This window comes from Papio anubis, chromosome 19 (assembly GCF_008728515.1).
Source record: "Papio anubis isolate 15944 chromosome 19, Panubis1.0, whole genome shotgun sequence".
In the NCBI taxonomy this organism is placed as follows: domain Eukaryota; kingdom Metazoa; phylum Chordata; class Mammalia; order Primates; family Cercopithecidae; genus Papio; species Papio anubis.
This window is the reverse complement of record NC_044994.1, coordinates 53,629,514-53,639,233: the sequence shown is the minus strand read 5'-3', so window position 1 is coordinate 53,639,233 and position 9,720 is coordinate 53,629,514. Positions and strand designations below refer to the sequence as shown.

The 9,720-nt window shown below is 38.0% G+C and overlaps 1 long non-coding RNA gene across 2 annotated transcripts in view; it reads left to right on the top strand.

The window, feature by feature from the left end:
- Positions 1-243: 243 nt before the first annotated feature.
- Positions 244-9,720, top strand: part of LOC110740426 — a 58,592-nt gene continuing 49,115 nt past the window's right edge. For both annotated transcript variants that reach the window (XR_004180094.1, XR_002518725.2), the window contains exons 1-2: positions 244-285; positions 4,250-4,362. This is a non-coding gene — a long non-coding RNA (uncharacterized LOC110740426). The remainder of the gene's footprint in view (positions 286-4,249; positions 4,363-9,720) is intronic.

The window sequence follows — 9,720 nt, the reverse complement described above, 5'->3', positions numbered from 1 at the left end:
TTTCTTTAAAATTACAAGATCAATCTATTTTCATGCATATTTTTTCATGTTTATTATTATATTTAATTTATTTGGTGAATCCTCTATTCTCAGTATTTTCCTATCTTTCAGTTGGGATAAAAAGCAATGTCTATTTTTTACTACAGATCAGCAGTCCCGAACCTTTTTGGCACCAGGGACCAGTTTCATGGAAGACAATTTTTCCATGGATGAAAGGAAGAGTGGTGGATGGTTTCAGGATGAAGCTGTTTCACCTCAGATCATCAGGCATTAGATTCTCATAAGGTGTGTACAACCTAGATCCCTCACATGCACAGTTCACAGTAGAGTTCGCGCTCCTATGAGACTGTAATGCTACTGTGGATCTGACAGGAGGAAGAGCCCAGGTAGTAATGCTTGCTCACCTACTGTTCGCCTCCTGCTGTGCTGTCTGGTTCCTAACAGGCCACCAGCAGGAACTGTCCACAGCCCAGGAGTCAAAGACCCCTGCTACAGATGAAAATATGAAGATCCATCCAGCTTGTAGCTCAGGCTACTGTGCTGCTGTGGCTTCTCATAGCAACTCAGGTGGGGAACATATCCTCCCATTCATATTGGTGTGGAATAGAAATAGCAGTGGGTGGTCACAGGAGGATGGAAAAACTGAAACAACAGCTAAAACAAAAACCAGGCAAAGAAACTACAGAATAACAGAAAACCCAAAATAAGGAAGAGGAAATAGCCAAAACCCCAGTCAGGGTGACATGTCCATGACTCTTTCAAACAAACCCAAATAAGGGAGAAAAGGGGTGGTAACTGGGAGGCCTCGGAAATCCCCTTTTTCCAGAATACCTAATAATTATTTCATCCCCTTATTAAAGAAAGACCCATAAAATAGAAATACTGGGTGGTCACAGGAGAATGAGAAAATATCAAGCAGCAATTTCACACAGCAGCAAGAGAGGAGATGTTAAAGTTAGTTACAAAGAGAAGGACGAGCCTGGGCTGGTAAGACCAACAGCTGGGGCAGGGGCTCCAGCTGCTTGAAAGCACCTAAGTCCAACATAGCATTGGATTTGACCCACACCCAACCCCGGGCCTAAATATATGCTCGTTGCCATACTAAATTACTCACCCACCAGTGCAATGGAGGACACGAGAATGCCCATATTTAGTATAAAAATGGGAGGCACCTCAATTCTCAGAAAGCTCTGCCTTTTTCCCTAGAAAACCTCATGATGATTCCACCCTTTAATTGGAAGAGCCCATAAAATTAGAAACCCAAACTCCATGTGTGCAACTCGCTCTCCCCACTATGCCTGCACGCCCGCTCTTGAACGTGTACTTCCGCTTTGCAGTGAAAGTTCCTTGCCTTTCACTTCTTTGTGACCCATTCCTGAATTCTTTCTGCTGCCGTGTCAATAACCCAGACACCAGCTGGGCTGCGGTCTCACCAGCATCCAGAGACCCACTTAAGCCTTCCAGCAACATTACCACTATTGGGAAAACTATAAACTCTGTTTCTAATGGTGATTGATGGCTTTTCAAGAAACACCTCCTTTAGTTCTCTTCTCCTCTCTATGACTCAGGAACAAGCCTTTTCTCTGACTTTGTCCTAATAATTTTTAGTATCTAAAAGGATGCTACTTCTTGCTTTTTATTTGTGTATCTCTTCTCACATTCCCCACTCTCCTTCCCCAAATCTCCCCTGCCCCCACCCCCTACTGCCCCATTAAGAAGGAATTGTTTCAAAGACTGGGACTCATTCTTGGTCCCTGATGAATCTCCAGTGGCAACAACAGGACATGGAACATAGTAGGAACTCAATAATTATCCGTTGACTTATTGAGTGGCTGTCCTGTCCAGAGAGCACTGCAAGTTACAAGCATCAAGCTGTTAAAAAAAAAAAAATTATCCATTTGTTCCAATGTTAACTGTTTTGATCCAGATCTATGCTTCTTACCCATCTCTTCCACTTGGATGAGTTTTCCTGGGATGACTCTCAGTGTTTCAGAGAAGAAAGCTCATCTAGATATTAGTCCCAGGTGAGCACAGGCCCATTCTGACCCTGGCAGGCATTGTAGAAGAGTGGGATGGATGGCTGTGCCTGACGGGGGGTGGCTAAATGTCCGGATTCTAGATAAACCATTAGCATTAGACATAGCTCCATATAACCTTGGGCATTCCACTTAATCTCCTGGTGCCTACTTTTCCCCAACTGCTAAACGGGCTAACAAGAGCGCCTGCCTTGTAGAGTCAGTGTGAGGATTAATAGAAGTAATATATGTAAAGCACTTAGAGCAGTGCCTGGCATGTAGTAAGTGCCTGATAGATGTTGTTAGTATTCTATTAGTCTGGGCTCTTAGCTAGAGTTATGTGTCTGTCTCCCTCCCTTGAGGTTAACAAGGAATCCGCACATAGAAAGGTGGTGGCAGATGTAGATCTGGCTTGTTTGCAAATTACTGTCCAGGAATTATTTTTTTCTAACACTCATTTTTGTAAAATGCCATACACTTTTCCTTTTCATTTACTGTCTGTGAATATCTGTGATCAAAGTGGGTATTATTTCATTTAAGAGTCTGAGGCATAGAAAGGTTAAATGATTTGCTCAAGGACATAACAAATGACTGGTGACTGGGAGATAGAAATTATATGACTTCTAGTCCACTGCTCCAGACCAGGCTCATTCTATTTAGATGTTAAGTTCTTACTTAATATTATAGATCCAAGTGACCTGGACTCATCTCACATTTCCTGTATCATAGCGATATGCAGATGGTGAGTGTAAAAGCAAGGTTACAAGTCAAATGTTGTATCATAGACAGAAAGACTATAAAATTGAAACATGATGCTTTATATCATTCCACTTTTATTTGAGGCCTGTTCTTTCTCCTTACTGACATGAAAATACTATTTATTTGCTTTCTGGAGATGGCATATCCTAGTTTGAAATTATATCTGTCAATTGCAAAATAAAGTTACCAACTATATAAAATAAAAAAAGATCACCTTGGCAACTTCAAAAATAATAAAGTATGCTATTATAAGAAGTAAAGTTTTACACTAGCAGCAATTTATAATAAAACATTAAATTCATATTTATTGCATGAAAAATAAATGGGACCACATTTATACCCACTACTTTATAGCCACATGCTATATTAGAGGAGAAAGCTGTAATCCATAATGGAAATACACAAATAGAAAAATATTTCCTAGAGCTGTTTTAGTGACTGAGAGTAAGGTAAGCCTTTTGTTAAAATTACACATTGGTATTGCATGAATTGAAAGGTGGAGTTATGGTTTAGAGAGAATGGCACTGCAGGTTTCATCCAGTGCTGTGGAGTAGAATTCATCAGCATGGGGTAGGAGGAAGAAGCAGCCCAGAGCAGCTGGCCATGGAAGCAAGGCAGAGCAGCTGGGAACTGCTGTGGGAAGCGGCAAAGGCAATGATCCCAGTGGCACCAACAGCCACGGGGTCCAATAGATGAACAGTGTGAGCCATGGGACAGCAGTAGTGACCCCAGAGGAAGAAAACAGCATGGTTACCAGCACCACTACTGACAGTTGTGCAAACAAGGACAAGAGTGAGGAGCTGTTCAGGCTGAAAGTGTGGGTCACAGCCATGACAGGAAGAGGGCTGATGACTGTACACTGGGCCCAATCTTTGGGTTTTTTTTCCATGCTGGATGAGGAAGGAAATATTGAAAAGAAATATGTCTATCAAACTGAAAAAAAGAAAAAAATCAGGCCTGGCTTGTAACTTCAGACACCACAGTGTAGTAAAGCCCTGGGCCATTTCAGTTCACATAACATACCATACTTCTGTTAATAAGTCTAATATCACAATGTGCTGTGACTTATTGAACACTTATTCTATGTCAAACATATTTTATCTCATGTGACTCTTACAAAAACCGTGCTAGGAAACATTATTATGCGCAGCTCCACAATGAGCATAATAATGTTTCCTAGCAGGGTTGTTGTAAGAGTTGCGTGAGATAAAATGAGCTCCAAAAACACAAAATTAATCTTCAGTGTCAGCAATGGAGGTGTCAAGATTACAGCAGGGACCATGAACTTTTCACCTAGCTTTACTACCTCTGCTTAGGAGACCATCATCTCAGGAGTTTATAGTCTAAATCTGGTTGTTAAAGCAATGCAACCAATTTGAAAAAGGAACATTTGCTGGAATACGGACTGTTAATTTGTCTTAAACATGTTTTACTGAGATTGTAGTCACTGCTTTTCCTGTATTTTTCTTTTTCAGAGATGGAAATTGCTTGGCAAATTTCTCTGCTGCCATTTAAGAAACTTTGTATAACAAGTAAAATAAGAGCCAATTCACATGGACGCATACAGAAAATAGACTTGTTTGTTCAGGTAATGGAAAAGTCACTGGGTATGTCTAGAGCTTCAAAACCAGTTTGATTCGGAGACTCAGGAATGTCACCAGAGCCCCAGCACCTACTTTCTGCACATCTCCTAACTGTCTAACTATATGAATTACAGAAGTGTGCTACCCATTGGCCTAAATTGGGCAAAGTGAACCATCCTTAAAGCTAGAGAGGGCTTTGCCTGGCCATGAGCACTAAGAGTGGAGGAGTATGGGTTCCTGTAGATGGAAAGCTGGGTTAGTTCCTAGGACAGTAAACCTCTGGATCCTGGGCAGCAAAATACCCCTATAGAGAAATAAATGCAGAAGGGATAGAGTAAAAATCTGAATTGCAAGTCAGCACTAGGGGGTTCACTTGAGCTCTGTGAGTATGCCCTGAAGGCTACCTGTAATATTGTTATAAAGAGGGTAATGGGAAGAGTTTACTTTGTATTTGTGGTGAATGGAATGGAAGACTTTATTCTTCAAACATTTTCCATAAGAAATAATGTAATATAGGAACATGATGAATAAAGCAAGCAGCCTGAGGAGACTATAATGAAAACACAGGCCTCCCTCTCCCTCTTCATCACTCCCTGTCCCTTAAGCCTTTATCCCTTCTCCCTAAGGTGACCACTGTAATAGATTTGCTATGAAATTCCAGCAAAAAGGTATACATTGACATATATCTTTGTTCCTCCAAATATTTATGAAGGAAAATGAAGAAGCATTTCCCAACTCATTCAAGGAGGCTAGTACAATTCTCATCACAAAACAGAAAAAAGAGGTTATAAAAAAGACAAAGCTCAGGCCTGTTTTACTGATTATTACATATGTGCTAAAAATCTTGAGCAAAATTGCAATTGGAATGCAAATGTATATTTAAAGAGATAATATACCATGAATAAGTGGATTTATCCCAGGTACACAAGAATAGTTTCCATCAGAAAATCCATGAATGTTGTTCATCACATTAACAAATCAAAAGAGAAAACAAATAATCATCTTATTAGATAGAAAAGCCATCTGATAAAATTACTCTTTAACACAAAACTTTCAGTAAATTGAAAACAGGGAGCTTCCCTAGTCCGATAAGCATATCATTTATAACAAATCTGAGCAAATATCACCCTAAATGAAGAAATATTAAAACATATTCTTTGAAAGAAGGAATGACACAAGATGCCCACTCTTGACTTCTAATGGCAACCCCAAATAGTGTAATGAGACAAGAAAAAGGTATTAGAGGAGTAAGGCGTGAAATGGAGGAAATTAAAATCCAGTTGGCCCTTGAGCAACATCAGTTTGACCTGTGTGCATCCACTTACACAGGGATGTTTTTCAATCAAATGTGGGCTGAAAACATAGTATTTCAGGATGCAAAACTTGATACTGAGAGCCGGCTTTTTCATTTGTGGATTCTGCAGGGCCAACTAGGAGACTTGAGTATGCATGGTTTTGGTATCACAGGGGTCCTGGAAAAATCGTCTCCTGTATATTGAGGTATAACTGTGTTATTATTTCTAGATGATAGAATTTTTTTGATGATCCAAAATATTCTACAAACAAATAATTAGAAATGACAAAAATATTTTCCCCAAGAGAGTTAGATATAAAATTAAATTTAAAAATCAGTTGAACTTCTATACACAGCAATAAAGTACTTGACAATTAAAGAGAAGATAACAGATATAATATTATCAGAGATTATTAAATACAATTAGGGATAAGTAAACAAAGGAAATATAAGAAATTTGTAGGGAAATGACAAAAAATACTTTAAACACAAAAATTCTTCAAGGGCTATTATGATCATGCACAGGAACACTGAATATGTGAACATATGAATTCTTACTGAATTGATCTATCGGGTCAATAAATTTACAATTAAAATCTAAACAGTTTTTTGACTTAATAACATGTTATTGAAATTGAATTATTATACTACACCATACACTAAGATCAACTCAAAATAAATTAAAAACCTAAACATAGGCCGGGCGTATTGGCTCATGCCTGTAATCCCAGCACTTTGGGAGGCTGAGGCGGGCGGATCACGAGGTCAGGAGATCAAGACCGTTCTGGCTAACACGGTGAAACTCCATCTCTACTAAAAATACAAAGAAATTAGCCTGGCATGGTGGCATGCACCTGTAGTCCCAGCTACTCAGGGGGCTGAGACAGGAGAATGGCGTGAACCTAGGAGGCAGAGCTTGCAGTGAGCCGAGATCACGCCACTGCACTCCAGCCTGGGGCACAGAGCAAGACTCCATCTCAAAAAAAAAAAAAAAAAAAAACCATAAAAATGGTCAAATACGTAAAAAAAAAACGGTGCCCAACATTTTGCTAAATGAGCAGATTTTAGCCGCTCTTACCTTACACACACAATGGATGACTGTGAGATAATGAATATGTTAATTTGCTTCACTGTAGTAAACATTTTACAATCTATATAAATTCCATAATATCATATTGTATACCTTAAATACATACAACAAACTTTATTAAAATGTTTTAAAAATAAAATTTATATAGAAGAGCAAAACGCTAAAACTACACTGTTTCTGAAGAAGAGTAGGAACTTATAACAGTGACCAAGATTTATTAAGAAGCTAATAAAATAAACAAATAACCTAATGATGCATCTTAAAGATCTAGAAAAGCAACAGCAAACCAAACCCCAAATTAGTAGAAGAAAATAAATAATAATGGTCAGAGCAGAAATAAAATAATTTGAAATGAAGAAAACTATACAAAAGATCAATCAAATGAAGAGTTTGTTTTTTTGGAAAAGATAACTAAAATTGACAACCTTTAGCCAGGCTGAGTAAGAAGGGGAGAAACCCAAATAAAAATCAGAAATGAAAAAGGAGAGATGACAACTGATACTGCAAAAACCTAAAGGATCATAGTGGCTATGAGTAACTGTATCCCAACCAACTGGAAAGTATAGAGGAAGTGAGTAAATTTCTAGACATAAAACTTACAAAGATTGAACCATAAAGAAATCCCAAACCTGCACAGACCAGACAGGTAATGAGATGAAAGCCATAAAAGGAAAGCTAGGGACCTAATGGCCTCACTACTGACTTCTACCAAACATTTACACAACCAATACCAAAACTACTCAAACTATTCCAAAGTATAGAGGAGGAGGGAACACTCCCAAACTCACCCCACAAGGCCAATATTGCCAATACCAAACCCAGACAAAAAAAAAAAAAAAAAAAAAAAGAAAGAAAACTACAGGCCAGTATTTCTGATGGATATTGATGCAAAAATCCTCAACAAAATGAAGGCAAACCGAATTTAACAACACATTAAAAAGATCATTCATCATTACAAAGTGGGATTTATCCCAGGGATGCAAGGATGGTTCAACATACGCAAATCAATCAGTGTGATACATCACATCAATAGGATGAAGGACAAAAACCATATGATCAGTTCAGCTGATGATTCTCCTTATTTTGCAGTCAGCTGATTAGAAAATGAAAATTTTAATTCCTCCTTACATATAACATAATATATTCATTCACAGGTTCTGCAGATTGAGGCATGGACATTGTTGTTGTTGTTGTTGTTGCTGAGACAGAGTCTCACTCTGTCATCTCCCAGGATGGAATTCAGTGGCATGATCTGGGCTCATGGCAACCTCCGCCTCCAGGGTTCAAGCAGTTCTCCAGCCTCAGCCTCCCAAGTTGCTGGAATTACAGGGGCATGCCACCATGCCTGTCTAATTTTTGTATTTTTTTAGTAGAGACGGAGTTTCACCATATTGGCCAGGCTGGTCTTGAATTCCTGACCTCAGGTGATCCGCCTGCCTCGGGCTTTCAAAGTGCTGGGATAATAAGTGTGAGCCCCTGCACCCAGCCGAGGCATGGACATCTTGTTAGGGATATATTCTGCCTACTACAACAATAACATAGTTTGTGACTTCCGCGACAGCTCTTCAGACAACTAATGACTCCTATATAAATAACCACTTGCAATGCTAGGACTCACACTATGCCTTCTGTTGTCTATTAATATTGCATGTAGATGGACATTCAATTTTAATTCTTTAGCTTTCTAGTATGAGTTCTTATCAGTCTTAATTCACAAAACTAAAATCCATATTGTGTTTTAACACATCCAGCATGGTAGCTTCTTCATTTTATCAAGTCCTTCAAAATAATTCAAAAAAGTAAACAGATTGGTGGGTGCAGTTATATTAATTCTCTTGACCACATTTGTTATAACTGTCCTACTTGTCAGATGAGCAACTTTTATATATAATAGATGCCTAAGTTTCCCTACCATAGGTTGGAGATCAAAGGTGAATACAGAAAAGAATGCTAATACAAAACAAGCCTAAAATTTTACTGACATTCAAGTTAGGTAGACAAATAGTAAAATATTTTTATAGTGTTATTTACATTTTTGATAAAGTGGAATTTATATTTATACTCATCAAGTTTTGGGAAAATGAATAACCATTAGTAATTACATTCTCCCTATTTATACATGATTAGAATATTTCAAGATAGTTATCAATTATTCCTAGAGGAAAAAATCAAGTGCAAATGCCATTTTTAATCATACATTACAAACAATTATATTTTTTTTTATTAGCTTTTGCAGATTTTTTTGTCCTGGATGTTGTTATTATCATTTTTATTTCAGTAATTTACCTATATTCTCAAACAGTAGTAGCTGCTGAATTAAAGTTGTTTGTTTGTTTTTTGGGGGCATTTCAATAGATTTTACTGAAACTACACATGAGTAATTTGCAATTACCTATGTTTAACAGGTAGTAAAATATATAGGCATAGCAGTCTTTATCTTAGCAGCTACAGATGGCTGATTCCAACTGCTACCAATTGCTACCAACACATACAAGACATAGGTGGTTAGAAATGACCTTTTGGAGTGCCTTCTTGTCTTGTTAATCTCCATATATCTACATTATGTATGTGTGTTTTAATGTTAGGAGCTCACGGTGTCAGAAAGCATCATCAGAAACAAATAGAAATGCACTTTATTTTAATTTTCTTCCATTTGAAAACCAAATCCAGAAAAAGATGTTGCGGGACCTGAATATTTATACAACGTAACCCCTATTTGTCTCATGCTCCATTATTTATATACTATATTCTGCCATAACTGGTTAATTAAATCTCTTTGTCCTTGGTAACCAGGTGTTACTACCAGTCACATTTTACTGGTAGGTACCTTGAGAAAATGAGTATGTAAGCAGTATGCCTACACACATTCTGCATACAGATTCTGTTGAATGCCACAAAAAGAAAAGCAGAATGTAAGGCAGAGCTTCCCTGATGAGATAAGAGATGCAAAGAACTGTTTTAACCAGTGTTTTGAACCTA